The following is a 15,746-nucleotide window of genomic DNA, read 5'->3' as shown; positions in this document are numbered from 1 at the left end:
GTTTAGTTTTCTAAATCAATCCCATCATTTGTAATGTAAATATTGGTGGGTTTCCCATTATTTGGGAAAATGGGTTTTGTATCCAAGCTCAGAAAATGGATTTTGCCTTTTGAAAATGTTTATGTGAGTGGGTTAATTATGTGTCATTTTATTGGCTAGAGCTAGCTACAAATAACTATTTTGTTCCCTTGGATTGTGGATAAACAAAGAGAAGGGTCATAATGATTCACAAATTGTGATGGGCTTTGATTCTTTTTTGGACATAATGATTCACAAATTGATATTTTTGTATTGATTGGATGCAGGCTTCGAACCATGTAGATTCTATAGATGATGCAATTGATTTGGAATATGAATCGGGGGGAAGCAAATGTGAGGCCGAAAGTGAAGGAGATCAAGAGGAGGTAAGTGTCTCCCAACTCCTACAGGGTAAACGTAGTAAGGTTTGGGAGCATTTTAGGCCTTATCAAGTTAAGACCCTAATAAGCCTCAAGGATCGAGAAGGGAATGTTGTAAAAGATGAAAATGATGAACTGGTAATGGTTCCACATGTAAGACTTAGGGTTAAATGTGTCTATTGCCCGGAACATACAAATGATGGTGATTATGCGGCTGATTCAAGCACTAATGGTACATCCGGAATGAGAAAACATCTTAATCGACAATGTAAATATTATCATGCCAACTTAAGGAAAAATCAAAAACTTCTTTATGAGGAGAAGAGAGGGGGTAAAACTTTGGTTAATAGGGAGTTTAACCAATCCGATTGTTTGGAAGCATGTGTAGAGATGATTGTTCTTGATGAGGTACCCTTTAGTACCGTAGAAAAGATAGGGTTCAATAGATTTTGTAGTGCTGCATGTTCATTGTTTCGTGTGCCTTCTAGGAGGACTCTTGTTAGAACTTTCCTTAAAATGTATGCCCAATCTAAGGATAGTTTGAAAAAGGAATTGCATGCACACCGAATTTCTCTTACCACCGACACTTGGACAAGCACTCAAAACATCAATTATATGGTCCTCACCGCTCACTTTATTGATGATGAATGGAATATGCATAAGAGGATCATTAATTTTTGTCTTATTGCTAACCACTCGGGAGCCACAATAGCTAAGTTGATTGAAACTTGTTTGTTGGAATGGAAAGTGATACTCTTTTTAGTGTGTACTTCAAAGAATTTGAAGAAGAAAATGATGAAGATGGAATAGTTGCTATTAAAGGTCAAAGAAGGGTTGGACCACCAACCGAAGAATATTGGGAAAAGGCGGAGGTGTTTGTTCGGTTTTTGCGGGTTTTTTATGAGGTGACATTGCGGGTGAGTCATTCTTTGATCCCCACGGCTCATACCGCTCTCCATGATGTTATCAAAATAGAGACGGCTATCAAGAATTTGGTTCCCCCACCCAATGTGCAAACCGGTTCACCAATAGAGGTACTTTTGAAGCAAATGGCAACCGACATGAGAGCAAAGTATGACAAATATTTTGGTTCTTATCTTCAATTGAACAATTTGCTAGTGGTTGCTCTTATTTTAGATCCAAAGTTCAAGTTAAGGCATGTCACTCATCTCCTTAAAAAGCAATTATTAGAAGTTGATGTTCATTTGAAAACTAAAGAGATAAGAGATGTGTTGGATGCCCTTTACAAGGAATATGCCCCAAGGGTTGATGGGGGGAAGCATATGAAGGTCCCCACACCTCCTCGAGAGCCTTCTTCTACTTCACATGTTGTTGAATCCTTTGAAGATGATTGTGTAGATGATTGGATTGATTTTGTAGAAGAGAGTGAGGAGCAAGTGGTGGGAGATGAGGTGGATTCATATTTGTTGGATCCTTTGGAGAAGGTGGACAAAGAAACCAAGGGTGCTTTTAAAATTCTTTCATGGTGGAAGACCAATGGTTGCAAGTATCCTATATTGGCGGCCATTGCAAAAGACATATTTGTTATTCAAGCATCTACCGTGGCTTCGGAGAGTGCTTTTAGTACCGGGGGGAGAGTAATTTCGGATTTTAGGAGTTCTTTAACTCCTAAATCGGTGGAGGCCTTAATTTGCATGCATAATTGGATGAGAGGTGATGGTATTATCACCTTAGAAGATGATGCACCTTCGTTGGAGCACTTAGAGTTCTACAAAAGTATTGAAGAGGGTAATTTCTTATTTCTCTTCTTAGTTCTTATTTGTTATAGTTTTTTAGATTTTATTCTTTGTATTTACAAGTTGTGTATATTTTTGTATTATTGTAGAGTTGTTGATATCAAGCATCTCTTCTCTCTCAATTAATAATCCGAAACAACAAGCATCATCTTCACAACCTCTTACCCGGCCTTCTCAAGCATCCGCTTCACAAGCCTCTACCCAACCTCCTCGAGCTTCAAAAGGTGCTCAATCAAAGGTCCCTTCAAAGCCTCACATACCTCTAACCAAGGGTGTCAAGCGTAAGGCCCCTAAAGGGTAATTGCTTTTATTTTATATGAATTGAACTTATTAGTTATTAAGGCATTTAGTTAGATGTTTTCTATTACATTTGGATTGTATTAATGCCATAAGGCTTTGACTTGAACTTTGATTTTTCCTTTTGGTTTGTACTAATGCCATAAGGCATTTACTTGAACTTTGTTGTTGGATTGAATTTGTTTATGTTTGATGTTGTTGAATTTAATTTTTTGATGTTTAATGTTGTCGGATTGAATTGTTGATGAGATTGAATTTTTTGATGTTTTCCCCTACCAAACAGTCAAATTTTACTTTGGCAAAGGGAAGGAGAGAGGGAGATTGTATATATATAAAGCTAGCATATATTTTCAAGCATCTTGGACTAATTTGTGTCGAAATTGGTATACAAGTTTGCTTTTTTGGGAAATGTGATCATATTATGAGTTACTGGATTGATATGGAAGCAGAAAACAGTTAGTTTGTCACGACTGTTTTGTTAAGATGTTTATGTGATCAATTAGAATTTAGCTAAGAAGCAGCTTCAATTAGAATTTAGCAATTGTGTAGCTTTTAGGACTGCAGGTTACGTAGCAATTGTGTAGCAATTTTGTAAAGTTCGGTTTGATTTGGCATGCTTTGGAAAAGTTGATGAGAAGGTGATATCAGTGCATTAAAGTTCCATTGAATAGCTTCTAGGACTGCAGGTTATGTCTTTTTTTGGAGGGGTATATGTCAAATTTTTAAGGTAATTTCAAGCATTTTTTTTGGGGCCAAAAATTGATTTGGGCCAAAATCTGTTTGTGAATCTAGGCCTAAAATTTATTTGTGTGAACTTTGTTAATTTTGGGCCAAAAGTTGATTTGGGCATTTTTTTTTACATAAATTGAAAAATAGGCCTTGTTCCTCATAGGCCCAGAACCGAACCGAACCTATATTTATACCGAACCGAACCTATTAGGTTCGGTACTACATCGGTACAACCATTCATACCATACCGAACTGTACCGAAAGTTTGTTATAGGTTCGGTTTTGGTACTACCTCGGTACCGAACCGTGCCCAGGCCTAGTCGTCGCCGATGAGGAGGTCGATGGGATTGATTTTTAGCTTTTTCATTGAAAAGCTGGCTTTCTTCTTTTCCTTGTGAATCGGATTCTATTATGTGTAGGTCTTCTTCTTTTTGTTCCTTCAAAACTTTGTTCAGCATTCGCCTGAGGAGAGGGGAAATGGTTCAGAGCGAGGTGTCTCCATTGTTGCGACCCTGTCCATTGAACTTGTTGCAGTTGCTTTTAAGCTTCTCCCTCGCTCCCTCGCCCGCTTCCTCAATCCCTCATCTCTGCAAGTCGCATGCCTTTCCCTCACCAAACCCGTTTCTCTCTCCCTCCCCTCCCTCCTTCCCTCTCTCTCCTCTTCTCTGAGCATGGCGTCCCACCAAATCTCACACTGAGCCATTGATCCCACTGAATGCAACCCTAACTGACAACAATGCCCACCTAACTTTTACCCCCAACCGTGCGATGTTAACCCTAGACGGGCATTCCCGTCATTCGAACCGATGACGTCTTCATAAAAAGCTAAAAGCATCTAAGTGGCAATCTTGTAAATAAACTGAAATGTGGTCCAAAACACAATTCATATGAATAGTGCAAATTCCCCTCCTACTTTAGACTAAAGTAATGCTAACAAGATATTTAGAGTAAATTGTAACAATGGTCCCTGAACTTTAATCAAATTGGAGCAATGGTCCATCAACTAAAAATCCATTACCATTGGTCCCTCAACTTATCAAAATGTGTAGCTATAGTCCTTTTCATCAATTTCTTCAAAATTTTGTCAAAATATGTTATGTTGGAATAACCATTTATATAATTAGGGTCCATCAACTCATCAAAGTGTGTAATTATGGTCCTTTTCGTCACCTACGTAAAAAAATTTGTCAAAACGAGTTATGTTGGAAGGACCATTGCTACAATTCGGTTAAAGTTAAGGGACAATTTCTCCAGTTGAATTAAAGTTAAGGGACCAAATGTAATGGATTTTTAGTTGAGGGACCATAGCTGCACGTTTTGATGAGTTGAAGGACCAATGGTAATGGATTTTTAGTTGAGAGACCATTGCTTCAATTTGATTAAAGTTCAGAGACCATAGCTACAATTTACTCAGATATTTATCGATACTCTTATCCTGGGATTTGTATGAGCTTTTCACTTCATTTTCCATTAATGTTGAAGGTTGACAGGATTTGCCTTTTTATCTTCCATTGCTCATCCTTCCTCTTTCTCTCTTTCGTTTCTAAGATTCGCATCTTTGTTTGGGTCATTGGATGCATTTCCGGAATCAATTGGCCATAGACAAATGGATGGAGTAACTGCCCATTTCTAGGGATGGGTAAATACCTATTGGTTATAAGCAAGGAAGAAAATATCGGTAATATCGGAAATATCGGTAGTCCGAAAACACGGAAATATCGATGGAAATATCGGTAAAATATCGATATCGATAAAAATTACATGGAAACCACGGAAATTGTAAGAAAAACTTGGAAATTTTTAATGAAACTTTGTAGGATGTTTATTTAGTCAATTATCTATTAGTTTATCACAAAAAATTGGAAGGAAATGCATTGCATGATGGATTTAACTTATTTAAGTTGATTATATAGCGAGCTGGCAAACATTGTGAGTGTAGAAAATATGTAGTAATTAATGAAAGAAGTTTAAACACACCATAATCATTTATATATAATTAATTAGTACAATATTTGGAGGTTTTATTTAGGATATTAAAAAAAAAAAGGGAAGTGAATAAAATGATGAAGAATAATGTGCCGAATTTGACACTTTAAATTTCTTACACATAAGAATAAGACTAAACTTTAATTTGGATGCCGATTATGTTTTTTCAAGTTTATATAAAGTAAAAGAATTGAATTTTGGAAACCAGGAGTGTGTCAATTGAATTTTGGCCGGCGTGCAAGGTATCAATCTCTTCGTCTCGTCGAGTAGTACAACTTTCCTTTTTGTTTCACTCAATTTCGTTGAGTATTGAAAAAGTTATACTCATTTGAATCTTACCCAGTTTCCGGCGACCTCAGTGGCTTTCGAGGCAATTTCCGGCCAAACCACAATGAGTCAGACGTCGTGTAAGGTACCATTCTCTTCGTCTCTTCGAGGGCTACAAATTTCCTTTTCGTTTCACTCAATTTCGTTGCGTATTGAAAAAGTTATACTCATTTGAATCTTACCCAATTTCCGGCGACCTCAGTGACTTTCGAGGCAATTTCCGGCCAAACCACGGCGAGTTGGCCGGCGTGCAAGGTATCAATCTCTTCGTCTCGTCGAGTAGTACAACTTTTCTTTTTGTTTCACTCAATTTCGTTGAGTATTAAAAAAGTTATACTCATTTGAATCTTACCCAGTTTCCGGCGATCTCAGTGACTTTCGAGGCATTTTCCGGCCAAACCACGACGATTCAGACGTCGTGTGAGGTACCATTCTCTTCGTCTCTTCGAGGACTGCAACTTTCGTTTTTGTCTTGCTTGATTTCGTTGAGTTTTGACAAAGTTATGGCCGTTTAAAGTGGGTGTAAATTTTCGGCCGAAATTCTGATTTTCTTCCTTGAGTGACTGAGTCCCACATCGCCCAGCGAGGGCAGTGAGCAAGCCAAAATTGCCTATAAAAGGCACATTCACCTCCTCAGAAAGCTTGTCTTCATGTCTTGGTTGGCCCTCTGGGCTTTGATCAAGTGTAGTATGTTGAGATTTCTCGACATATTAAGTATTTTTGAATATTTTATTACGATATTTTCGATAATTTTAAAAATATCGCGATATTATCGATATTATTGATAATATCGTGATATTTTGACGAAAATTATTTGGATAGTTAAAAAAATATCGGATTTTAAAAAAAATGATAATATCGGCGAAATATCGCCGATATTATCGATTTTTTATTCCTTGGTTATAAGTAACCGCGGTTATCCATCCATTTAAATTAAACCGTTACGGTTATGGATAACCGTTTAGATAAATAAACGGTTATGGGTATAACCATTTACCCGTGAAATTTAAATGGGCGGTTATAAGTATTAACCGCAGTTATAAACGGGTAACCGTTTACCCATTTATTTTATATATGTAAAATTAACATAAACCATATTTTTGATCCAATAATACTTAGCACCCAATAAATTAGCAAGGAATTCATCGGTCATTCTCTCAATAACATTGCTAAAGGAATGATGATTCTTATCATCAAGGAATTCGCCAAATTAATTTAAATTCCTTGCGGGGAACCGTGAAATTGACATAAATGCTATGATCGAAATGTCTTCTAAACAATTTTTGTAACCCAATAATACTTAGCAAATATTATATTTACCTTCATTGGTAATAGTTAAAAATATCGTCCGTAAGCTATTATTTCAATTATTAGAATGGTATAAGGACTTAAAAAATTAAAATACGGAAATGTATGATGAATGTACCTATAACGGTGTTTAATTGTCAAAAAAGAAAAGAAAATTATGACAATTTTTTTTAATTTTCAAGTTGTTAAAAAACATGTAGACGGGTGAAAAAGGGGTAATGGTAAAAAAAAAAGGATAAACGGGGTTAAAAAGGGTAAACGGGTATACGGTTACGATTAAATGGATATGCGGTTATGGGTATGGTTAACCGTTTATAAACGATTATATGTATGGGTATAAGGCAATTGCCCAACGAGTAAATGGTTATGCGAGTATGAGCATAAACGGTTATGGGTATATAACCACGGTTACCCGCCGGTCATAACTGTTGCTCATCCCTACCCATTTCATTGTAAGGTAGTATGCACTTGCAAGAACATGGTTCATGAACCGTAGACTAGTCGCTTGGTTCAACAATTTGTCCGTTTGATTGTACGGTAGTATGCAAGCACATGGTTCATGAAGCATGGATGGAGTCACTTTTGGTTTTGGGTTGGTATATAAGTAGTTGTTCAAATGTGGCCTTATGTTGTAGCAATGTGGATTTGATAAGTCAGAGTTGAGGTCAAGGTGTTTGGGCGAGGCCCTTGAGGGACTCGGGTGATCGTATGATAAAGTACATTATAGAAACTACCATAAAATTACGGGTGTTTGCTAGAAATGTTGATTGTCCTGTTTTTTAAACCTTTAAAGTTGATCCATGTTAAATTGTTTGTATCTTATTTAAAGTGAAGAAGGACGAAAGAAGAAATTTAACTGGAGGAAACTAGAATAAGATCAACTTGAATGAAATGGAAGTTGCATTTGCGGATTTGGGTTCCGCTGTTGACCCTAAAAACTATCAAGCCTACGTGGTGCGCAGGCCGTAATTAGTAAGCTAACTACGTCTTTCGGTTGTATGCGGGGCATGCCAACTCGTCGGCCGAGCTCGGCCAAGGAGTAAAATTTGTCGATGTTGCGTTGGGTGCGCTGCTAACTTCTTGATCTTGCGATTGCGGCTATGGAAGGAACACGTCTCGGCCTTTGGGTTCAAGAGCTTGAAGACAAGGCTGCTAGTTCTGCGAAGTTCAATATCAAATTCGGCTTTCAATGTGCCGAATGTAATAACTTGTAACACCTCACTTCGCTGAAAAGGCTAATGAGATGACCTATGCCAATAAGGATTCGAAAATCCTTCTCGATCGAGACTTGGATAGATAACCAGTCGGTCTCGACGCAGTGCTATTTATCCAAACTGAAGGTGCTTCGCGGTCGGTTGATTCTACGGCAACAGTACTGTTTATCCAAATTGAAGATGTGTCGGCGAAAAAGAAAATAAAAAAAATCTCAAAGTTGTTGAAAGGGTTTGCGCAGGGCAGTTTTGTGTGTTGAATTGGAGGTCCTCTCAAATATTGCACGATGTCTTGTATTTATAGGGTTGGATATCTGCTTGGCACAACCTGATAATATTGTAGAGTCCAGCTGCAACTCAAACTTGTAGAGCAAAAATTGATCCGTGTCAAAGGCCTATCCTTCAGATTGCTATCTGTGGCTTTAAACCTATCTAGGCTTCTAGTCTTATCACATCATAATCAAAACTCCCATCAATACCTTGCTTTATCTCATTAAGACTCCCAATGCAACAAAAGCCTTCTTTTTCCATGACGGATGTCCAAGTGCAACCATACATGTAAATTAAATTATAATTTAATTGCAATATCAGCTAATCACTTAAGATACCATCTTCCATCAAATACCACTTTGTATCAAGAGTCCTAATGATGCATGACTCACGTGGCCAAAGCAATATCACACCAAAAAAACATATTCTCTAGTATCCTATTTTGCATGCCTACCCGATGTGCTCGAGATAACTGTATAGATAATTTTAATTTATCATCTAAGAGATAAATATATGATTAAAAAATCATAATGTTATCCTTTAAATAATAATAAAAAATTATCTTAGTAAATCCAATAGTTTAGAATTTGCTCATTCAACGATCTCGATCACTTAGGCCGATTGTGTAATTTTGAGTCCAAACATTCGCTTACAACAAAATGTGATGTACTTTTTTCTTGGCATTGCAAGTCATAACGCGGGCATTAGAAATTAGAAGAAATAATCATGTTCATTAGTTGGAGAACTAGAATCTTGAGGCATGGAATCTGAGATGGTAGTGCATGAAGGAGGGTGCCACTGCAAGAATGTAAGATTGCGAGTGAAGGCGCCTAGCAATGTTGTGGCTTGGAGTTGCAATTGCTCAAACTGCTCTATGAGGGGTAACACCTCTTTCATTGTCCCTACTGAAAGATTTCAACTTTTGAATGATTCTGAGCAATTTCTTACCACTTACAACTTCGGTATTCATATGGCAAAGCACACATTCTGTAAAGTTTGTGGGATAACTTCGTTCTATCGTCCACGCTCAAACCCTGATGGGGTCGCCATCACATTTAGGTGTGTTGATCCTGGAACACTCGCCCACGTTGAGATTAAGTATTACGACGGGCAAAATTGGGAAGCCTCGCACAGTCAAACAGGCATTGCGTCGCAGTCTAAAGTGCAGACTCTACAAATTATAGGTTGACGCAGTCTAAAGTGCGTCTTACTCTACTCTTTGTCTCTGTCTCTGTCATTCTCTATGTGATTCTGTATTCCGTAATGCCATTTTTTCTTCTAAAAAAAACCTTATTGCAAGTTCCATTTCCATTTCAAATTTTGTGTTATGCTTTGTGCTACTAATTCATATCTCCATGCACTTATCGTTAGAATATGAATTAGTGGTACAATACTTATCTCTTATGTAGGTTGATTTTTGTGAGAGTGTCAATTGAATATGCATGATTTTGGAATGAGAGAATCAATGGAACCAAACAGTAGATGTTTTCGCAAACAGCTGGGCTAGGTTATGGAAAATTGTTTAAGCGATGACCGAAACTAAATTATTTTAGAAACTATGGTCAATTTTTTTTGTCATTTCGTTTATTCAGAAGTTACTAACTGGGGGCTGGATTAAGTTTGATAGAAGGGAGTGTATGTAATTGAAGAAATTCAAACAGTACCTTGGGTTGTAATTGCTGAGATTTTTGCTATGGTGCAGTTTTGTCCCTAATGGTAATTTGAATTCTGAATTTGAATTATGGGGTTTTTAAGCCGTTTGAAGCTGGACAAGCTCGGGTCCTTTCCATATTATAGAAACTTTGCTAAGTTACCACATTCAACAAGTGGCAGTCTCCATTTCCGGTTGGTATTTATGTAGTAGTGTTTAATTTGATTATTGGGATGCCAAACTTTAAGAATTTGTGTTTAATTTGATTCTTTGGTATATTGATTATTTGATATGCTTAGTTAATTAGCTAAGAATTGGTTTACATTTAGATGATCATATATATATATATATATATATGATTTTGGACTGTAGTTTTTCTCTAAGTTAATTTGTTTTGATTCAATGGGTTAGTGAGTTAAGGTTGTTGTTAACTTTCTGTTTTCTTATTGAATTTGCTTTGATTCAATTGGGTTAGTGAGCTAAAGTGCAAAAGGGGGGGGGGGTTTAGGTTTCCAAATGGCCCTTATGGGTTGTGAGGTTAGAGGATTTTAACTTTTGAGACTTACCCTTTGTTTGGTGCACTTTCACAAATTGAGTCCATTATACCGTCACAATTTAAGTTACTTTTGTTGTATATGTTTGTTTCCACTTTGAATTCTTAATCTCAGTCTTACTGCTGTTTCGCAGGTTAGATCAGGCTTATATTGTAGAATCGTGATATGGTTTTGCTGCTACCTTTAATCTACGGGTTCTTAGCCATACATTTCAATCAAGACTTTGGTATGTTATGAACTTCGATACGTTATTTCCCCATGCTTTGCGTTTCAGCCAGTGCGATTTTAGAATTTTTTAACTAAACCTTTGGTTTCTTCGTCGTTTGTTCTATTCTTTGTTTCTCATTCTTTGTTGTCTCTTGTTACCTTTGTTGTCTCTATCACCTCTGATTGTCCAAAGGTCCGATGGTACTTTTTTGTTTTTTTAGGGTTTAAATAATGTCTATGCAATTCTGTTATTTTTTTAAAATTTCTTGTTGTTTTTGTGATTCTAATTTAACCAATTGTTCTTAATTCTTTATCAAATGTTGTTAGGCATCTTATATGTTTTTTGTTGGTTGCTTGCTTTCTTTATTGCATTCTCACTTTTCTAAATTGTTCTTCGAAGGTCAGTTACTTTGGTTGGTTGGTGTTTCGTTAGGTTTTTCTAGTAGTCAACTCTTTCATCCTCCCCAAGGTGCTTTCATAAGTGCTGTTAATAACTGCAATCTCTCAACAAAACAGACCTATTTCCACACAAAAAAAAATCAGAACTTCCATATTTAAATTTTTAAAATTTTTTACTGTGTTATTCTAAGACCTACAAGCTAAACAGTTTTTTTTTTCTAAAAAACATAGATATTGATGCTATATTTAATTTGTGATTCAGGGTAAATAAAATGGTGAAAGAGGTTAATCGAAGCGAACAACAAATTCTAGGAGGAGTTTTGGTTAAAAAATTAAAGGAAATGATTGAGGCTCGAAACAATGCAAATATTCAAAATACGGTACAAATATATAGAGAAACTGCCACAGGACCCAATACAAAGAAATCAATGAAAATTGAAAAAACAAGGCTGGGTTTGAGTGTTTATGGTAATGGTGCAAATCGAAACAAATTGGTGGTCCACACTATCCATTCACCTGAAAATCATAGTAATTCGCCGAAAGAACAAGTTCCGTTGGGAGAAGAAGTTTAGCATTTGTTTTTTTGGGGGGTTTTCGATGAGATCTACAAGTTTGGTTGCTGCAACAAGATTGGAATTTTGTTGCTCTTCCTTGCCTCCACCATAATAGTGTTCTGGGTTTTCAATGTATAGAAATGGGACGGGTGTTAGCTAAGATAAAGGCCGTGTAAACCTTTTTTGTTCGGTCATGACATTAATAATGTAAACAATTAACCTTTTACTGTTTTAAGGATATTGTGTTGGCATTTGGGATTATGTTTCTCTGCTTATATATTTTTAGCATTTATGTTGTTGTTGATATGATCCTTTGAATCATGCTTCTTTGCTGGTTATACACTTTTAAGACATTTGTTGTATTAATGTTTTGGTATTATTGGTCAAAGGGCTGTTCTCATGACCAAATTGTTTATTTCCTTATATGGTATCTTTTTTGCACCTTTTTGGTGTAGTTCTATCTAGTTGTTGAATGTTTTTTGTTGGCAATAATCTTATTGTACTAGAATTATGTTTCTTTCCTTATATTTTTACGTCATTTCTACCATTGATAGAATCTTTTAGCCAATGCTCTTTTGCTGGTTATGCATTTTTAAGGCGGTTGTCTTGATGTTATGGTTTTCTTAGTCAGCGAGCCGTTCTCATCATCGAATATTTGCTTTGCTTATGTCGTCTCATGTTGAACAATGCCATTGTGTACAGCAATGTTGCTAAAATTCAGCAAATTTGTTTTCCAATTGTTCCTCACTCCCTAAGAATTATATTTGTGTGGATGTTTGTGTTGTACGAATTCTTTGTTTGCAGCCATATCAAGATTCTTCAAAATAGTGGTGGTTAATTAATTAATGTGGGTTTTAGGTTGGTGTTTCAAGTGGGGAAGAAGGTGTGGATAGGGGATTTATATTGTTATTCTCGATTGGTTTTAACTATTTGAATATAAAATGCATGAATAGCATATGACAAATGAAAGAATTTGAAATAGAAGGGGTGAGTGTTGTATACAAACGGTGGGTTAAAAGGTGGTGAAGCAAGATTAATAGTAATGGTTTCGTGGTTGTGTCAATCGTTGTGAAAAGCATTGCACCTTGCAAGAATGGTCAATCTCACATTTGTCTCTCTCTAAACAATTTCAAATTGGTTTTTAGACAGATGCATATAAAAACCTTTAACTTTGTTGCTTCTATTGACGCGAAAAATACTCATATCTCGCTTTTACAATTTGATTAGTGGTTGGTTAGATTTACCTATTTCTTTTACAAACTGTTTGGTTTTACGTACTCCGTTTGTTTTTCTTCGTAAAAGTATATTAAAACTGCCTCATGAAACTAATTCAAATTATTCAACCTATGGATAATACATTCAATTCAATATCTTTTAAATCTCACAATGTGTTTCAAATTCAAAGTAAGTAGGTTTGTTGCACGTTCTTCGTCTTTAGAATATTCTAAAGAGGCCGATTTGTATTATCAGGGGGAGAAGAAAGATATATATGATTAATTTAGTTAATTTTTTTGTCATTTGCTTTTCTTTCCGTATAGTTTATAGTGTGATGTCCAACATTTAAGTAGGCCCCAATGATATCATATGCTTTTTCGTTGAGAGCAACCTATAAATTGATTGATAGATAAACTATTCAATGCTAGCATCAGCTAAATCCTCTCTAAAATTGGTTTACTTGGCACATATTTCTATAATATTTTCATACAAAATGTGTTATATTCTCTCTATATTCGGTTTACAAAGGCACGACAGCATTTTTTTGCCCTTGGATATTCAAAACTAAAATTAGTTTTACATTGTTAATTTGTTTAATTAGCATCTGGTTTGGTGAACTCTGGTATGTTTGATGGAACTAAAGTGTGTCATAGAAGTATGACAGTTATTATAATAGTTAACAGTGGATTATTGCACAATAAACAAAACACATTTTATCTGGGTTCCATTTTTGGAATGAGCATGTGTATCTCATTGTATGTAGAAGTTATTTTAGTTGAAGTAACACGCTTAACATTTGTATTTAGGAGTTCTGTAATTGTCCTAATATGTTTTTTGGCTTGGAAAATTTTAGATGAGAAATACTAGATAATATAATCAGACGTAACTTACATTTCAATGTTCTTGGGTACAATAGTTTATTATTATCTCAGATAAAGCATATAACTAACATGTTAAATTGTACTGATAATACTTACAGAAACCTAGCAGTAGAATTTGTGATTGTTACATCCTAAGTTGGTGTAATGTAAAAAAGATTCAAGCCATCAAAACTACACTGAATCATAATTCTAAAAAAGAGGCAGTTAAAAATCAACAACGTTTATAAACATGCTGTGAGAGAACTGATTTCAAAACACATTTTAACAACTTTATCCAGCTAATCATTCATAACATTATCAAGTATAAATAATTGGTTGTCGGTTAAACCCATCTGAGATACAAAAAAAATTTAACATTTCAAATCAAAATTATGATCATTTATGTTGCTCTGTTCAATAATATCTCCAATATAGTGAAAGTTGTACAATGCAAAACAAATTGGTTTGAGTTTGATTTTAGGTAAACATATGCATCCAAGGTAATGAAATCACATCATGTGTTTCTATGATTCCCTAAACATATTTAATGATGATGTTTTCCAATGCTTACGAGATCAGACATTGTGGATGGCAAAATTATGATCATTTATGTCGCTCTGTTCAATACCATCTCCAATATGGTGAATGTTGTACAATGCAAAACAAATTGGTTTGAGTTTGATTCTAGGTAAACATATGCATCCTAGGTAATGAAATCACATCATAGGTTTCTATGATTCCCTAAACAGATTTAATGATGATGTTTTCTAACGTTTACAAGATCAGACATTGTGGATGTCAACTTTAATCTTCAAACTTTCTTATAGTCGTAGTTTCTCATGATTTATGTAATCATGTTAGGCTACAAAAAAGTATTTTCACCTATTGTGTGCATGTCCCATCTTTAAAGTATTGAAGCACACATCATTTCATTCATATATATGTCTATATTTTCTCTTTCTTTTTCTAGCTTTTGTAATTTCAGTTCTAATTGTTGGGATCCTACATTACTACTTGGTAGCGTTTGTGAGCAGCTACGCTTACGTTTCTATATCAGTTAGATTTCTTAACCTTTAAACAACCATCACCTCATTTGTTTCTGTTTTTTTTTTTGTGGCCTTGCACATGCAATCATCGATGGATACTTTTTATTTTTATTTTTATCATGGATGCTTTATTATTTAATCTTTATGCTGGTTTCCTTTATCACAACTTTTTTTTTACAATTATAAACGATTTTTATCCATACTTTTTACCCTTTATCAGCTATGCATATGATATATTTGTGTTTTATTGACTACTTGATTTAATGAATTGTAGTCCACTGCTAATTTCATATACTTAACAAAGTTTTTTGCTTTGTGTATTGCTTTTATTAAATAACAAACCGCTTTTATTTCTATGTGTTTTTCCCATTTATGTAGTTTTATGTCTGCACGAATACGTCAATGTAGAAAGGCCATTGGAAATCAATATCCCGTTTTGCATGAGTTTGTTGCGGATGTTGATCTTAGTGAATTAAACTTGCAAGATGTTCTCACCGATTACAATGACAAATATAATGATGTTTCATGCTCTTTTCCACTTTTAGAAAACCAAAACAAACCACCCCAAACATTTGCATTAAATTTCAAACAAAATATTCCCATCAATGATGTTTCTGCCCCACATTTGTCACATGTGACAACTTCTCATCCTATTTTTGTGCAAAAGTTTCTTGCTGATCGTGGCACTGTGCACAATATGTTGGCCAGTGATGCTCAAGGCAATCATGTTGCCCTCAACCCGCTCATTACTGGACATGCTACTTATAAAAATAATAGAAAAAAGTATGCAACTTTTTAACATAATTCTATTCACATTTTATTGCTAATTTCTAGACATCACTTTTCTCCGCCAGTTAACTTCTAGTTGTTCATTTGATGGATGATTCTGTTAATCTTTGTTTCTATAGGGATTGATCCATAATATATTAATTTTGGCTTAAGAAACTGCCAATGTCAATATTGCAGTGCCTTTTTTT

At 35.3% G+C, this 15,746-nt stretch overlaps 1 pseudogene; it reads left to right on the top strand.

Annotated features, from left to right (window-relative positions):
• Nucleotides 1-8,993: 8,993 nt before the first annotated feature.
• Nucleotides 8,994-9,472, top strand: LOC103411830 (uncharacterized; annotated as a pseudogene).
• The last annotated feature ends 6,274 nt before the right edge of the window (nucleotides 9,473-15,746 follow it).

Source organism: Malus domestica, chromosome 09 (genome assembly GCF_042453785.1).
Source record: "Malus domestica chromosome 09, GDT2T_hap1".
Taxonomy (NCBI): Eukaryota; Viridiplantae; Streptophyta; class Magnoliopsida; order Rosales; family Rosaceae; genus Malus; species Malus domestica.
Note: the sequence above shows the minus strand (reverse complement) of the source record. Positions and strands in the feature narration are given on the sequence as shown.